We start from the raw sequence: 18,145 nt of genomic DNA, 5'->3' as shown, positions 1-18,145 counted from the left end.
TGGCAACAGCTGATGAATGGATGATGGGTTTTTAACAGCCCAGTGAGCTCTGGGTTTGGGGATGTTTGGTGGGGTGAAGGGGAAACAGGGACATCACTAACCACTAAGATTCATTGATTTGACAGTGCTGTATGATAACAAGTGCCTACATTCACTTTGTATTCACTCTTGCCTTAAATACCGCCCTGATACCAGTACATGTAACCTTCAAAGGGAACCACAAATGAAAAACAGGAAAATTTTAGAATTCACTCTTCAGCGAGAGACAACTGTCATTCATCACCTGACGCTCAGTTGAACAGGAAATGAATCAGTCTACTCACTCTCTATAGACCGAAAACCCCAACTGGCTGAACAGGTGCTGAAATGTGTGGGAACTGTGTTAAGTTCCTTTTTTTTTTTAATGCAGGTAAAGCTGCGCAGCTTGATGTGTGTAACTGCACAACCTCAGTTTGACTTCATCATTATTGTTCTTGTACAGTTCCTCTTCACTTAACATTTATAGGATGACTGCTGTAGTTGAGACAGATAAGGTGTTTTGTTCTCTCAAATAATAAACCACAACAAATATCAAGCAACATAATCACCATGATTCCTTGAATATGCAGTCATAACCCAGGGTAAAAAAAACAGCATATAACTGTTGTTATATATTTATGACGTAGGCGCACACGAAAATAATAACAGATCAGGAAATTATGTTGGCTTTTTTCCTTCTACAGGGAAAAACCCAAGCCAGCTAGACCTGATTTGGAGTTTCTGGAATGTGGCTCCATTTGGTTCCTCACAATCAGGTAACTATCTAAGCATCTCCTGCAACTGTAAAAACAAAAGCCTTTTAAAAAGGTCAGATGTGTAATAAAGAGAAGCAGTTTCCTTAGCTCTACCTTGGTACACATATTTCAAACATGATGCATGATGAACGTGACATAGAAAGACCTGATCCTGAGCAGCATATTCTGATTTAAAAAAAAAAAACACTTAAAAAGGCTTGTGGTGCTAGTTAAATGCAGTAAATCCCAGACGGAGGAAAATGACCATCAGCCAAATGCTTCTACATTTTGGCTGAGTCTGGAAGTTTATTTACCAGCCACTTTGGCAAAGAATCCGATATGAAAAACTTGTAATGACAGCGTAGTTCGGTCTCTAGTGAAAAATGACAGCGATTATGGGACAAAACAGACAAATTATCCAGTTTACAAAAAAAAAGTTAACACTTTATTTTTTGAAGCCTGGATTTAAGTTGAATACTTGCTGCCATTTTGGTGGAACAAAATCCAAATCTCACACATGGGGGTGAAAGATTTAGAGGGGCGACAGTTTAGCAACCACCACAACTGACTGTGACAGGCCGAGACACCTGTCAATAAAGCAAACACATCTCAGACGTCTGCGTATTAAATTTGGATTTTCTTTCTCCCCCTCCCTTGTACGGGATGTTCTGTGTACACCTTATTACACCAAATAATTAGGGATTAATTGCCTAAGACAGTCTAATTAGAGGCTTTATCATGGCACATGAGGACCATAAATACAAAAGTGGCTGTTCCCCCTGCAGAACTCTGGCAGTGTGACAGTTGTTGACTATTAGCTAAAACAAGCTAGTCAGATTAGCCCTGCATTCCAAGCTCGCATGATCAGCAGTGCAGATTTTTTTCCCCCCTGTTGCAGGTGCACAAACATACATGAGAGAGCACAGCATGCTCGCAATGACGTCCTGACACAGTGCATTTAGTTCTGTTTTAGTTTGTTTATATTTGAGTGCCTTCTGTCTTTATTTTTGCTGCAAGAACCATGGCCCATTAGCTTCCATTCAGTGTCGACTGTTTTCAAAACAAAGGGAGAGGAATTTTATCTTTCACTTTCTCCACTGTGCCAAGCACACATCAACCTGGACATGTCAATACCCTGTTATGAAACTCCAATAGCTCTTTAGCCAGTGTGTGCACATCCAAACCTGTCAATTTGTGTGTTGATGTGTGATTGGATGGTACAATGAAACAAGTGTAACTGTTCTACCTCTAAAATACTCAGTGCTAACCCAGTAGTTCTTATGTCTGTTAAGTCAATCCATTTCCTCTGAGAGGAACTTTGTATAAACCAAAGGAAACCAAAATCAACACCAATGACCCAAAATAACTTCTGTTTGGGAATCTCTAGGAAAATGACTGGCAAGCACAAATGAATTGTTTGACTCGAGTGTCTCTCACTACCAGTGCTATCCAAACTGAACTGTCTTTACAGTAACATAACAGCATACTTTTTTTTTTTCTTGTTCTCATTGAAGAACATTCACATGTAAAAATTCCATGAAAAAGTGTCTGAACAACTGTTCAGCTGCACTGAAGGACGTTCAGAGAAGCAGAGAAGAAACTACTGATACCCAAAGCTGTGACCTTTGGCCTGGCGCAGTCTGGGCTCAGGCTGCGGATGTATGCACATATAGAACTATTATGGACGCTGAAGAGAAGTGGTTACCAAGTGACAATCTCTGCTCAATTGGAGCTCTCAAAAATAAAACAAAAACAAAACAATAAAACACACCAGCATGCCTCTTACACAGAAACAACATGATTGACCTTGGCTTTCTGCATCCATTTTTAAAATCCTTCTGCTGTTTTGACTGGCCACAAAAACAAGACTTCAAATTGGGTTAGGGGAGCTGCGTCTCCCTCAGGCTCCCTTCGCTGGAGCAAATGTGACAGCAGGGCGTGTTGGGGGGTTGAGCTCTGCTCGAGGGGAGGTTGGCTGAGTTTTGCCCTAATATGGACACAGGCCAAGGGGGAGCCGGGGGGGGGGGGGGGTCTGGAAGCCAGGGCAGAGGGTGGGCTGGGTGAAGAAGGGGAAACTGACCCAGCACCACTACAATGGCAGCCTTACTTCCCTCTGCTGTATCACTGATGCCCTTTATCCCTGCCTCTTACAGTCTACTTCACATACCAGCACAGGATTCAATTGTTTTGGTCTACTGACCGTTCTCCAAACGCTCTATACGCAGTGAAGAACTCTCTGCCAGTTAGCAGAGTTAGGGCTAATACATCAAGCACAGTTCATTTTTAAGTTAAGTTTTTAAGTAGTAAGTGCTTTCTGAAATGCTCTCACTCAGAAACCATGCATCACATATAACACACACACACACACACACACACTTGACTCAGTCTCCTCCTCTGCAGCAGTACTCAGCTCAGCTGCTGACTCTGTGTGCCCTCTGGTTCAGCCAGCTGGGCCTGCTGCCTAATTTTACACTTGCTCATTACAAACTCACCACTATCCCTCCTCCACATCTGGCCACTGGTGCGGAGAGAAGGAGAGGGACCCTGGTAATGTCAACAGAGACAAAAAGTCACAGTGGTCATTTTCTGCTCAGAGAGCTGGGGGGGGGGGGGGGGGGGGGGGGGGCAGTAGACGTAGTAAACAACTCACAGAGGCTTCTGTCAATGTTGAGAGAGGGAACGTGTGATAGAGAGAGGGAGAGAGGGTAAGAAACTGCCAAGGCACATAAGAGTGCATGAAAAGAACAATGGAAGGAAGAAAAGAAATCAAGGCAAAAAGCAAGTAGGAAAGTAAAGGAGGGCATTTGGTATTTGGAGAGGAGGAGGAGGCAGAGTGGCTGTCTGGCTACTAGCAGCCACTGCTGTATAGAGTGGGACTCCAGGCGTAGAAATTCCTCCTACGTCTCTGCTCAATGCCACTTCTGTTCTGCCAAGCCCTGCATGTCAGCAGCACTGCAGATACAAAGGGAACCATGTCTGTGTGTGACTGACTTGTGTGAAACTAGTGTTAGCAAGTGTGTGCGTGAGAGCATCAAGCAATCTGCACCACTACAGGCCCCTCCTCTGTTGGGTGGAGGTCTGACAAGCTACGCTAAAGCTGAAGCTACCAAGACTATGGCAGCAAGATTATTCTAGACAAAATAATTAGACAGATGTGGTAGTGCTAGGGATGACCTAAAGAGCACCAATAAATGCTCTGACTTGTTGCTGCAGACTTCCTAACTGCTTTCAGACCAGAAGTCATTTGATAAATGCATTTATCCAAAGGGCCTCGCATCACTATGTGGGAACATATTTAGCACTTAACTACAGCTGTGCAGTATATGGTTGGTTATCAGTATTGCGATATGGTCACTGGTCTAACATTTAGGCTATTGTACTATACTGTACCTGGTTTAAATTTGGGAAATTTGATACAAAATGCTGAGCATATTGATCACAGCTTAGAGAGAGAGAGAGAGAGAGAGAGAGAGAGAGAGAGAGAGAGAGAGAGAGAGAGAGAGATGGTCTTTGGCTAATTTCTGCAAAAACAGGCTATACAAACACAGGGTGTGGCCCCAGTGGGGCACAGGAGTTTCCTTATGAAAACAAACCTATTTATGGCTTTCCATGAACGCTGGCTCTACTGTGAAGGATCAACGCTAATCACTTCAGAATGGCCAAGCAGACGATACTTGACCTTTGCAGACCATGCAGGCCTTTGGTCTCTGTCATCAGACAAATCTGTCAACCGAGGCCAAGATCAAGTGCACTTGCTCAGTTAGTCATGCAACATATCGAGGCCAAATGCTTTTTTGTTTTTCCTTCTTTCAGTTTTCACTTTGTTACCTTTGCGTTGAGTCTGCATGTTGTTGTATATCATATATCCGTGCCTAGTAAGTGAAAATCTAGCTCTGCATACACCATTAGCAACAAATTGAGGAAACAGCACAAAGCACAAGCAGAACTTATATATGTCAACCTCTGCCAAACTGAGTCGTGACCCGTTTCAGGAACAACTGACCATTTATACCTTTACTCGTTTATTGAATTAGGACAGTGCACATTTATCAACATATCAGCAGTGAGCATCAATGCAAATATGCCAGAATTAGCACAATAGCTAATTTTCATCTGTCGTCCTAAAGCAGGCAGGTACCATAAAAACAGTCGGATATCATACCAAACATTTACAGACATAACATCACACATGTAGACATATTACACTAAACCACAAAGACCCTCTGGACCTCCAAATAATTACATAATCAAATTATCAAGACTAATAATCAGTGTTAATCATCACAATCCCAACATGCAGTAATCAGGATCAGGGGTTGAGCCATTACTCTGTAGCACTCACACATTAAATCAGTTTGGACACAGTCAGTGCCCTGCCCTGACCAAGCTGCTGTTGTTTTGGTCACTCCACTGGTTTCAGTGCTGATACACCCTCCTTACCAAAGGATGACGACTGTCCTCTTAAACATCCTAATATTTCTGCTCTCACACAGCATTAGCTTCTCATGAACAATAAACAGCTGTAAATCTCCGGATTCCTGCACCTGCTGAGATCAGTGAGTGTGCTGCTGAGTTGCAAAAAAAAGTCAGCAGAGGCCAAGCTGTGGAAATGGAGGAAAAAAAAAACTGTTGGAATGGCAGAACATAGCGAGCTCACTATTCTCTGTGAAGGTTAAATAGTGCAATGTTTTATAAATTAAGCTAGGGGTGCGGCCTGTGATGCATATTTGTATCATAAACCTTTTTACATTTCAACTGAATATGCTTTAAAACTCACCAAGCATCATGCCAGCAAGAGAATAGCGGCTTCCAGCTAAATTCACCAAATCAGAAAGCGTGACTCACAGAGCAGAAGCGTGACGTTTTCCCTTTGTTAAATGGCAATCACCTTTATAAAACGGAACAGAATAAAGTGATCGCAGCTGTTGATTTAAAGCGCCTTCGCAGAGTAAATATGACCACTCAGTAACATGGCACAAATCCAACAGGTGACAAAGAATGAAAAGATGAAAATAATTAAATCCAAGTAACTTTTTTTTCTTATCTTTTAGTTTTATAGCTTTCAACTTAACTTTGTACTGTAACACATTTTCCAAGGCTTTCCAATTTTCCAGTGGCCTAGAAAGTATGATGCTTTGGGCATTTGTGCATAAATAAACTGCCAAAGCAAAGAAGCCCGTTGTTGAAAGTAGTTTGCACAAAATCGATAGGACAGATGGCGTGCATTTTAAATGACCCTGTCGTCCCACCACTCAGGTTTCAAAAACAGCAGTCGCTTTATCTGACATGAGGGAACATGAAACCTTACGAGGTTAAATAGGGCCAAAATAAAAGTTATACTAAAAAGGAAGACAGAAATACAAACATTTCTCATAACAATAATAATCAAAGCAGGTTAAGAGTTAGCAGTGAATTACATAAATATTGAAAAAATAACATCCTTAAACACTGCAGTACATTAGGACACATTATGTGGTTTGAAAGTTGGAGGATTTGAAACCTCCTTAGTTTACCAAAATTCAGCTTCCCATCATAAAACCAAACTGTGTTTCCTGTAGAGAGTCTACGTTGTTACACAAGCAAACAACATAGGCTCTACTTAGGCAGCATACCCAGGTAGGTTAAGACCCGCCCAGGTAGTTAAAATGACTCAGTTTCAACCTCACACCTAATTTCACTCTTCTCAAACAAACTAATTTTTGGCCACAAAGCTGTCTGAGCTGTGTGCACTGCAGAAACTGACTAGAGTCTTCTCTGTGCACAGCTAGCTCTGTGCACCTAGCTAACATCTACCAAAAGCCTGCCTGCCCCCCCCCCCCCCCCATCCCGCATGCACATGGGTCACATGACGCACCAACCACCACTACACGTAAATGCTCAGAGTGTGGGAAACACAGCAACGTTACAACAAACCAATAAAAAAAAATCATTACTAATAATACTGGACCAACTGAGGGATAATAAACATTACAGAACTGACAATTACAAGCACAGCCTCAGCACAATACTCGCCGGCGAGAGCATACTGATACTGCAGAGCAAACACACTTACAGAGAGCTGTTGTCCCGCTGACAGGATGTGAGTTTAAAAAGTGAAACGTGAGCGGGAAGTGTGCAGGGTCATAAGGCAGCGCAGTTCGACACACATTTATTCTCACAGGCAGACAGACAGATAAAAACACAGGCAGACGAGTTGTTTGGGGATAAAACAGGAACTGTGAGCGCACAGTTTCATTCGCACTGTTTTACTGCGACGCAGCCACAGTTGACGACACACAAATAGGTAATTTCCTGAGAGTAACAAAAACAAGAGGGGATCAAAAAATTGGAGAGTTTTTTTTACTGGAAAACATTATTCCTGGTGAATATTGAACACTAGTGGCTTAAGTTTTAAGCTTTTAAGATATAAGCTGTTCTAACAACTGAGATTTATTAATCCTGCTTTGCCAAATTGCGAGACAAAAAAAGGCCCCTTGTGTAAGTGGGTACAAGACTACTGCTAAAATAATAAGCTTGATTCATAGGTCTTTATGCCGTGTGACAGTAGGAAAAGCACAGGTGTAACCAATGACATTAACTAAGGCTCTGTTCTGTTCAAGTGTCCCACTCAGTCAAGGCAATGAGCCAGCATGCACAAAACCAGGACCCTGAACCTGAAGTAACTAAACGGAATGTGTCAAAATGTCTTTTATTTCAGTGGGAATAGGCGAGAAACATAATTGTAGAGCTGAAACAATTAGCTGTCAAAACAGTTGCCCACCTTATTCATTGTGTGTTCAATTTATTTTCAGTTTTGACCCACAACATTGTGAGATTCTCCAGTTTTCCACCAGACAAAGAAAAACTAAAATGGGAACATTTTTTTTTTTTTCATATTTCACACTCTCTTAAGACTTTATCTTCACATTACTGTCTACACTTTATTGCTCTCTTCAGTTCTCTTTCACTTTTTCACTGTCGGACACATGCATGCATGCATGTGTGTGTGTGCGCATATACACTCACACACACAAAATCTGTTAGCTGAGCATCTGAGGCTCTAGAGCCAGTGAGAAGTCTGTTGTGCTTTCTGTTCCAGCCCAGATGGCAGCATTGGCTGAGTCAGCGGTGGCTGGTGGTCCACTGCATGATTAGTCGCTGATAACAGGAGGAGAGCCGAACACCATGAGGGGGGAGCTGTGCAACTCAGGGACTTCTTAGCCAGTTTGTTCTGTCTGAATGAAATAACGACTTTAACAAGTGTAAGTGTTCAGCTTCTCTTGAAAGGATAAGCACAACCACGAACTGACAAACAAGGAAAATCAAGTGGATTAAGGACAATGGAGACGGTGATTTTGTCCAGGTCAAATACCTGTAAACATTTGCCATACCTGGTTCAGCTTAAACATAAACATTTGCGTACTGTAACCAACTGTGCAGTATTTACTTTTTATTTGTTCTCTCAATGCAACAGTGACATTCTCAATTTGTCATGCTGTTGAACGAACAAAGGAGGAGGAACTATACATTCAGCCAACATCTGACACGCATAAACAAATGTTTGACTGAATGTCCACAAGACAGTCTCGCAGTGCTGCAGGCTAACCTCGGCTGGCATCAACAGTGAAATAATGATACAAGAAGGCCTCGCACTGCTTGTTCAGCTAAAATCTCAGTCAGATATTAGACTTGGCACTGGTGAAGTGTGCAGTGCTGGAAGGAAATCCTTTGGGATTTCTCATTTAGTGTCACAAAGCAACTTGTGATTCATTGCTGGACTACAGCAATCAAAAATTGCTGCTGCAAGCAGTTTCATGTGGAGTCTGAGAACAGCTAAACTGCAAATATCACATTACCTCTATCCGGCCTGGTGAGAGTTTAAAGCAGCACATTTCAGTAGCTGGAAGCTTCTTTGTAATATGACTGTAATGGCTGTAGTCATCATCTTTCACACATCAGAAAGCAGCATCAATGCCAGTTTGCTAGCTGTGTTTGAGGTGGATACTGGATTTCTTTGATCATGACAACACACACTCAACCAACAGGTGACGTGTACATTTGTTGTTTGACATTACATATTCTGGTCTTGTTTTGGTTACTGTGGAGGTTGCAGAGGTAAAGCTGTATAGCTGACTGAACTAATATGATATAAACAATCATGCTATACATATCTCCCATATGGTTACTATGGTTGGTATTTAAGAATTCCTTCCTAGTAGAGCTAAATAAGCGCAAAAGAAAGTGCAGCGCAGCACAGAGGCTTCCCCACGTGCTCGCCTCAGGCAACCTGTAATGCAGCAGCAGGTTAAAAACCACAATGTGAAAAAATGAAATGCTACTGTTAGAAAGGGTGTAAGATACCATATCCTGTTATTCTGTCACACGCACAAACACTGAGGGAAAAAAAACAAAACTATGAGACATTAACTGCAAACTAACAGGCACTGCTGTGCCAGCACGATGGTCAAGCGGAGTTTCAGTCACACATACACACTGCGTTCAAACTCTGCCAAGACACGTTTGTAAAGTCTGGCATGTCTCTTGTTCTTTTCAGACTTCTTCCACTTGCAGCGCTACACTGCATCAGCACAGCATCTGAACCCTTTTCATGGTTCACAAGGACCACACAAAACCCAACAACAACTAATTAGTGACTTTAAATTAGCTGCACACTCATAACAAAGAATAAAATTACCAGCTGGATATTGTAATTATTACCAAACCAAGTCTGCAGGGTCCTGTCACTGGGATGTCCCAAAGAAATACATTATCTGGTCACTAAAGCAATACTTATCTAAATAAATGTTGGGAGGGTGATAGTGTTAAACAGAGGTCTTTCTACAACAACTCTCGAGACAGTGACGGGTGCTGGCCAGGAATTTGAAAGCAAAAGTCTAACACATCTATAAACAGCACGAGACTTGGTTTACGGTTGGTGAACCAAGTGCCACATCATATGTGTCATATTCTTTTTATACCTTGCAGCTTATAGTAATGACTTAGCATTTTCCTTTTGGGGCTATACAAAGCCCTGCATGCCGCAACTTGTCCCCCACCATGTAAAAGTGAGTACTGAGGCACACAGCTAGGCTAGGCCATGCAAAGAACATGCAAAGCATTTCAACTTCTTCCCCGAGAGATCGGGTTCATCCACAGAAGCCATTGTCCAGTATGCTTTAAGTCACAGAATTCAACCAGCATTCCTGAAATACTGCAATTACAGCCTGGCATGCCGACTGAGACAAAACCCATATACACATATGTGCATGGACACACATGCTGCTGTTCAGGACTGCAGCTGTTGCTGTATGTCTTCTCCAACAAAAGAGCGCCATTTCAGTGCACCGTGAGCTGCCATAAAGCACATTCCTCTCACAACACTTACTTTGAAAACGTTTTACATGGGCCAATTAACTGGTTCACACAGTTCAACCTTTGGACTCAACTCTTGGAAAGTCCTTAGTCATGATCTAGTTCTTAAACAATCAATACCTAATGTGTAGCCTACACCTACACCTTAACACTGCAATGCCTTTAAACATTGGACTGAATGAACCATGGGCAATGATGTGTTGCTGTTGTTGGACCTAATGAAGTATGTACTCAGTAATGTCCCACGGGGCAGAACAGAGTCACTCATTGGCAGCTCATGTCAAGAGAAGTGAAAGAAACAGCTGCTGTTGTCTGGCAGTCTGAGAGACCAAGACACACTGAAACAGTGCTGGGATAACAGGGCTCTTCTACCGGTCAAACAGGTTGAGAAACCCCCACCACAGCGTCCCTAGAAAGGAAATAACTCATATTCTGATGCAGCCACCTGCTCGTTTATGTTCAGGGCATTGTTGTGGGTTCACCGTGGACTTTACACAGTTGTGAAAACGCAGTGGTTGCGGATGTAAAGAGTTGTTGAATTGTGACAACTTTCACCACCTCGCTCTCGGGGTAGCGGGGTCCCAAAGCGAGTTCATTTCACTCCCTCATTCAAGCGATTAATAATAAAAATAAAGCAGTAGCGATGTATTTCAGTAAACTTACAACGGGGCTAGAATTTGAAAGCTAAGGCTGGCTAGCCTGTCCGACCGTTTAGCCGGCGCTGCTGCCAGGCAAAAACCTGGAAAGGGTAGTACATCAGCAGCAAACTGTGCCCTCTGTAAAAGTCCTCTCACACTTGCACAGTGATTTAACGCTCCCACATAACTAAATTCAGCGCTCAAAAGCGGCTAATGCTAGCTAGCAAGTTAGCGCTTCCTCCCCGGCATCTCTTCCCATGTGAACTCGTTTGACAGTCACTGATTTGACGGGGATACACGATTTGGCACGACACCAGGCGAAGTAAAGCCAACTTAGCGCGCGCTAAACAAGAATAAAAGTTGGTTAAAGCCAAATACTCACCGGTATGTCTCTCGGGGTAGCACTTTTTAGAAAGTAAGAACCGAAGTCTTGGTCAGAGCAGTACTTTCACCGACCTCGACAACGCTGTCTGTCCCCAGCAGCCACGGACAACAACACGCTCTGCACTTACCCCTCCCTCTTCCCACCAGAAAAACGAAGCAAAAAAAAAAAAAAAAAAAGGGCAAAAGCCCCGCCCAGTCACATTTTTAATTGGTCAAAATTAGGGTCAGTGCGAAATAAGCCAATTAAATCAGCTATAGTTGTTTTCTTTGTCCAATAGTAATGCGTCAAATTCTTTCCTCTCGGCAGAAGGTGGCAAAGATTTCCTGTCTGAAAATTCAAGCTGAAAATGAAATTTGTGATGAAAACAGTGTGTCAACTGAGTTTTATCTATGCTGTGATTTAATAGTTCATTAAAACACTCATATTTCAGGCCAATATTATAACAGCATTTTTTAACCAACTTTAATGCAATTTAGAATCTGAAACTTGTGTCTTTATAGATTTCTGCCACCTCATCCTACCCTTATCAGTGTTTAATTTGTAAAGGTATACTATCTTATAAATCTAGTCATTAAGTGTAAAAGTCAGACTATTAGTTGATTAGCTGATTGACAGAAATTTGTTCAGCAGCTGTTCTGATAACTGATAAACTAGAATTTCCTGCTTTTCTTTGTCATGTACATTTTATAGAAAGAAAAAAAGATTCATCAGTTATTCCAGTAAATAAACAATAATCCCTAAATAAGTGTAGGCTATTTTGAATTAGCAGTTGAAGAACCTATCTTGCTAACTTGTGCCCAGTGAACTCTTCATGTTATTAAACCAAATACTTTTCTTTTGACCACATTACATTTAAAACTGGGTCAGTATTCAAACTGGAATCTACATCATAGCAAACTTCCTGCTTGTAATGGCTGCTGTGAGCTGACATTAAGACTGATGGATGAAGTCAAAGGCATGTTTGAACATTAGTGCTTGTAGAGAATGGGGTCCTCCATACTTCGCCCTGAGGGCTACAATGCAAAGCAACACTCACACACACACACACACAGCTTTTAAAAACGCCAAGATTCTACAATCAAAACATAGAGTATTTTCAGTACAAAGCCACATGCATCTCACTGATGCTATTCCTGTGTGTTGCCATACCAGGTTGCCATAATGCATGCTGGAACCTGGAGACTGCGACTGTGAGAAAAGTTCATCGTTGTCAGCAGTGTAGTCAGAGGTATGTACAGGGTAAACACACCTCCACAAGACCATAAGGGCCAATTAGGTTGTATGGGGGGGGTCAGAGTACACCCACATCTTCCACTACCACAACCGCTGGCTGTCATGGAGTTAACTTTCCTTTACAGTAACTCTGCACACACCCACGCACATAAAGAAACACATAGTTACTCTGTCCAGCCACCATACTAGATGATATAATTAGCCATTGATGTGTTGTATCATGTGAGTTATGTCATTTTGAAACATGAGACAATGCTGTAAATAGGTCAGTTCTCATCAAGGAAACATTATGAGTTACAGCCTTATAAAAATATACTTTGCTTAAAGAATGATTGTAATTGAAAAGTTTAGTGACAGAAACTGTGATACAACAGACATTTTCACTCACTCGCAGATCAACTGACTGGACTTAAACTCATAGGAAATCTCATAAGCAATCTTGATGAAGGTGTTGGTCCCACTGTTTATTCTTTGACATTTGATGACACGGTCAGTGCTTTGTGAAACACAGGCTGCGTGCTGACTGAGGAGACATATAAACAAGCAGTCTCAGCGCTGAAGTGTCCTTGAGCAGCACATTCAGTTCTTTGTCACTGCAGAGTTGACCTCTGAGGCTGAAGAGGGGAAAATTCCAACTTTCTCTTTAGGAATTATCAGTTTGTCACAGAATATGAATTAACAGTTATACAAATTGTCCAAATGTGTAAAATTTGGCCAAAAGTGGCCCCTGGTGGTGATTGCTTGTAGTGTTGCCGGTGTCACAATGCCACAATTTACAGTCCCTGCATGTATGTGCTTCTGCCTCTTTCCGGATGAGTTTATTTAGAACATCAGATAAAACTAGACTACACGTGTTTTTAATATGTAATACAATGATAAGGTTTAACCCTCTTAAAATGGCGAATAAAACTTGGCTCTGCTGGTTGTGAAGTAAATTGAAGTGATGTAATGATAAATCCCATCAAGTGAAGATGCTCTTACTTTCCAATGCATCATTCTATACAAATTTTTATTTGTTCTTTTAGAAGCTGCAAGAGCCCAAGTAGATTTTACTCTAATATTTATTAATTTTTTTTTTTTTAATACTTTTTGAACAACTCTTATCCATCAACCAGCGCAAATTTCACAATCTACACTGCCACAAATGAGAGAATAAGAGGTATTATCTGTATCCATCCAGTTCTCCTGCTTTTTAGTTCATATTTGCATGTACAATCTATATAAAGATGAAATACTGTAGTGATACATTCTCAATCTGGAAAACATGTCACTGCTGGTTCCAGTGGTTTCCAGTTCTCTACATGCAGGCGCAGTACTGCAGAATTAACATAAAGAACAAATATCCAGCCTCTGGGTGGCAGTAGCTCTCCACACTGCTGACTCAGCTGACTGTCTAGCTGCATCTGCACAGATATAAACTGAATTTAATGTGCATATTCTTTACTTTAATGGATAATACACGACAGCTAATCCAGCTGTGTAGAAGCATGATCCACAGTTTGTTCATTAAAAGAAAGTTTTACTGGTACTCAGTCTTCTGATGTTCCAAGCTACTTCACTTAATATGCTTTCTCATCCATGTTCTACTGTACCTGCTCTATGTGTTGTACTTTATGTTTGATGATTTATGAATGAAACACAGCAACTGTGGGCGGAGGTTTCCAGCAGTCACCAGCTGGGTTATAGGATTTCAAGTTAGTAGTGGCCCAGGGCAAGGACACCCAAATCTTGTTTATTGTCTGCACTAATCTACTCCCGGGATGGGGATTGAAAACGAGCTTAATGTGGTGATGAAAAGCAGTTGGCTGTTGTTTCCAAGAGGCCACTTCAAACGCATAATGTGAGCACAAAATAACACATATACAGTACCAATATCGACATTCAGGCCCTGGAGGTGGAAACAAATACAAAAACAAATACCATGTTACTGCTCCCTTCTCTGTTTGCCCTTGGCGCTGTGCAGAGCAGAACAACAGTTTCTGTTCTTTCATCTCTCGATGTCCATACTTGGCTGAGTGCCGGGCCAGTCTTGCTAACGGCTGCATGGACTTGTTTGTGTTACACTGGCTGTTCAACAGTACACCGACATAAAAGAGGGCATGAAATATATATTTGATATACTAACATTAGTATATTTATTTAGTATATTAGCCTAAAATAGTGCATCCAAGCCTGTTAATTTTTTTGATTCTCACTTATTTCCCCTTTCACCTGTTTTCACATCCTTTCAAACACTTTGGTTTAAAACAGAGGCAGGGAAAATGTTAAATGATATGTCAACATTTCCATTTTTGTGGGTCAGAATCTAAATGCTGCCAGAACAGACGTGAATATACATGGATTCTAAATGTCACCAGTGTTGCATGATGAAAAAGCTTTTTGTTGCCCGGTGGACGAGGTGCATTGAAGTGTCATTGCTACTTCCTCACAAACCTCTCCGCACTGCGAAGTGTCCAAATGTCAGCTCTCCATTTGTCCCAGTTGTGGAAACACCAGGTTGTGCGTGGTGGGCTGCAAGTTGAGCAGAGAGGGCAAAATGAATCAAATCCGCCCCCGTTGTCTTCCATTTTTATCTGGTCTGATGACACTCGACTAAACTGCTCCTCCTTGTTTGCGCTTTCAAGTTCTCATATTTATAAAAACTACCTGACCGAACCTCAGCCCAGGGGACCCTCCTCGCCTTGCCGGAGGCCCCCTTGCTTGGTCCGGGTTGCATAAGGCTTCTTGTTTAACACTGTGAGTCCAGCTGACCTGCCTTTGTCTGGAGGCTGTCTGCCAGAATGTTTAGGAAACATCACTAAAAGGCTTCGCCGTGTATCATCAAGCTCAGAGCTATTTGAGAGGTCTTGAAATGAAATGCTGTTTGAATTTCGCCTGCCCTGAAAGGAGGCAGCGCCTAAGTGCTCCGCTGCTCTGCAACACCCATGTGCCTTGCAGTGTTGTCACACTAATTGGCTTCTGTTCTGTGAGCGTGGTGTGCAGTCACATACACAAACACACATACACACACATACATCTTGACAGTAAACAGTAAACAGCCTTTCTCAGATCTGCCAGGCTCTCCAGACTTTGGAGCACTTGTTGGATCTTTCTGGGCATTTTGATCTAATTAACTTGGTCATAACCCCCTTTGCCTCTTCTCTGTCTCTCTGTCTCCTCCTTTCTGCCAGTTTCTTTGCAGCTCACTGGATCATTATAGAAGCTGCTGCCTTCAGAGCTTCGCTGCACAGATAGTGGTTTGATGCAGCTTGCTGTTAATCATATACATGCATCTTTGCACACTGATCTGCCTGTGAAAAGTGCATCTCAGTAGCACTGGGTAGTTCTCTGCAAAGGATTCCAGGGTTATTGATGGAAACAACGTCTCCTTTTGTGTCCTGATTTATGGCCGGAGGTCCACAGTGGAATTATTGGCGCAGAGTCATGTCAGAAAACCGAGCAGCAGAAGCAGCAGCAGCCATGGGGGTACTGACTGATTAGTGCAGACAGGAAGGAGGGAACAAATACAGAAATCATTCATAAGGGAAAGCAGAGTAAACACCTAAACCCACAGCATTCTCAAGCTATTGTGCACCTACACCCTAGGCTTTGTCATCAGATTAGTGTCAGACATTAACGGGGGCGGTGAGGACTCAGGCACTGTAGGAAGATGAGCATTTATTGCTTGCACTGAAATTGAAAGAGAGTCTGTGTTTGCCCCGGAGCTTGTCTCTGTGCTTGAATATTCAAGTCTAGTCTGAGCATACCTGCAATGACGCCCAGCCTATGTTCTGGCTGGAGCCAAAAAATGCAAATAATCCTCTGATGTTAAATTGAATTAATGATTTTGATCTAAAGCTACAAAAACAAATGAAACAAATAAATGAGAAATTTAGCCCGAATTAACTTGAATCCTTTAGGCTTGGTTGGCTCCCATAAGATTTGGGTTTAAACTCTAACTCTAAAATGCTGATGGTTGTTTTTACCAGAGGGATATTGTGGCCTATTTTTTCCCCATCACTTCCCATTTCTCACCTCAGACTTGGCACATCAAGTCAACATCAGTGCACCTGTAGAACCAAAGAAATGAAGCAAACCGAAGAAATACAGATAAGAGGCAGTTGTGAATAAAACAGAAATAAGACCATTTAAAAAACCCTTAATAGTATCATCATTATGTTACATCACCACACATAATGATGTATAAAAAAGTGTCCATACATCACAGGGCTTTTAGATGCAAAATTTGTAACAGAATTTTTTTTTTTTTCCAGATTTTGGAGAAAACAAGGGACAACACTGACATACCTTTTAAGATGATTAGAATCAGAATCAGAAAACTTTATTGCCAGGTATGTTACACATACAAGGAATTTGACGTGGTGTTGTTGGTGCAAGTTTGAACAAGAAAAGAAAGTTTTAATACTGCAGATTCAGCAGACATGAAGTGACATTAGCATCAAATTGTAGTCTTGTTTCTGTCCAACTAATAAATGTAAGTCCAATATTAAGTCTCCTCTTACCTCTGTTTCGGTCTCCACTTACTCCCAGTACCACAGTATCTTTTTGTTTAGTTGCAAATACTTCATTGTGTTCAATCGCTAATTGCTAACTTTGCCTGTTCTCTTTGTTTGGTGCTGGACAGATGGTGTATGGTTGGTTTACCACAGCATTTTTTCCTGCAAAACAGCTGCAGACTGCAGCCAAAAACAACTGTAAATCTGGGTGAAAATTCTCTGTAAGTTCACTGCCATGAGTGACCCCCTTTCACTTCCAAGTAGCCACGTGATACACTGTAATATAAAAAGGTCGATTACAGCAGCTTTAAACCCACACCCCACATTATATTTATACCAGTGGATCATTTGAAAGGGTTTGGATGGTTCTCTTTTAACTATACTGCCTACATTTTCCCCTCTTTTCATTTTCAGCAAAAACACTAACTGTACAAAACCTGCTCAGCACCAAATGGCTAACAGACAAAGTTAGAGACAAGCCTGCAAACATAGAGGAGCATCAAGCTGCTAAAGAGCCCAATATTTTCCTTCCCAGTAAATACAGGCAAAAATAGAGAAAGTGATTACGGGACTCCAAATGAATGCTAATGTTTCTCCGTGTCAGCTGGGTGTAGTATAAAAAAAAAAAAGGCTTGTTTACTAACAACTTTATGAAGCTATAATGTGTACACACACAAACTGGTAAGGATAGGCCAGTGAACCCAGGGGCAACACACAGGGAGGCGAGGATTCTTGGATCGGCTTCAAACAAAGACTGACAGAGCAGGTGCGGACAACAGGGAACAACACGCAGGTAGCAGGCACAAAGGAAAACATGTTAACTTAGGCTGACAATCCAATCACGAACAAAGAAAGTGAAGTGTTATTAAGTAGAGCAAGACTGATTAGTGAATGAGGTGCAGGTGGGGAGAGCTCAGGTGGCTGCAGGGATGAGGAGACATGGGAACAAGTCTGAGGACATCTGGTGGACAACTCGAGAAAGGCAAGTCAGGGGAGATGAAGGGAAGAACATGGACTGGGAGACTGGGGCCAAGGGCAACTGGGAAGCAGACTGAGACACAAACTGTTTTGTTGTGGGCAGTGGTGTTGGTGTTCCCCATCCCTCTCTGCTGGCGCTGACGGAGTGGCCATTTGACACCATGTTCTTATGTAATCAGCCAAGGCATCAGAGCGTGACTATTGAGGAGGTGCAGGGAACTACTGAGTGCCAGAAAGAGCGAGTGTTAGGAGGGAGCGAGAGAGGGAGGAAGAGAGAGAGAGAGAGAGAGA

The 18,145-nt window shown here is 42.1% G+C and overlaps 1 protein-coding gene and 1 long non-coding RNA gene across 3 annotated transcripts in view; both read right to left on the bottom strand.

Annotated features, from left to right (window-relative positions):
* fam49a (family with sequence similarity 49 member A) overlaps positions 1–11,281 on the bottom strand; it is a 30,298-nt gene extending 19,017 nt beyond the window's left edge. For both annotated transcript variants that reach the window (XM_041064081.1, XM_041064080.1), the window contains exon 1: positions 11,145–11,281. The gene's annotated coding sequence lies outside the window, so the exon portion shown is untranslated. The remainder of the gene's footprint in view (positions 1–11,144) is intronic.
* Positions 11,282–14,539: 3,258 nt separating this feature from the next.
* LOC121199855 lies at positions 14,540–17,478 on the bottom strand. Its single transcript, XR_005896473.1, has 3 exons — positions 17,444–17,478; positions 16,395–16,429; positions 14,540–14,891 (listed from the first exon to the last, which is right to left on the bottom strand). It is a non-coding gene; the product is annotated as an uncharacterized LOC121199855 (long non-coding RNA).
* Between the last annotated feature and the right edge of the window lie 667 nt (positions 17,479–18,145).

The sequence above is a fragment of the Toxotes jaculatrix genome, chromosome 19, assembly GCF_017976425.1.
Source record: "Toxotes jaculatrix isolate fToxJac2 chromosome 19, fToxJac2.pri, whole genome shotgun sequence".
Classification (NCBI taxonomy): domain Eukaryota; kingdom Metazoa; phylum Chordata; class Actinopteri; family Toxotidae; genus Toxotes; species Toxotes jaculatrix.
The sequence above is the reverse complement of the archived record's forward strand: the minus strand, read 5'-3'. Positions and strand labels throughout refer to the sequence as shown.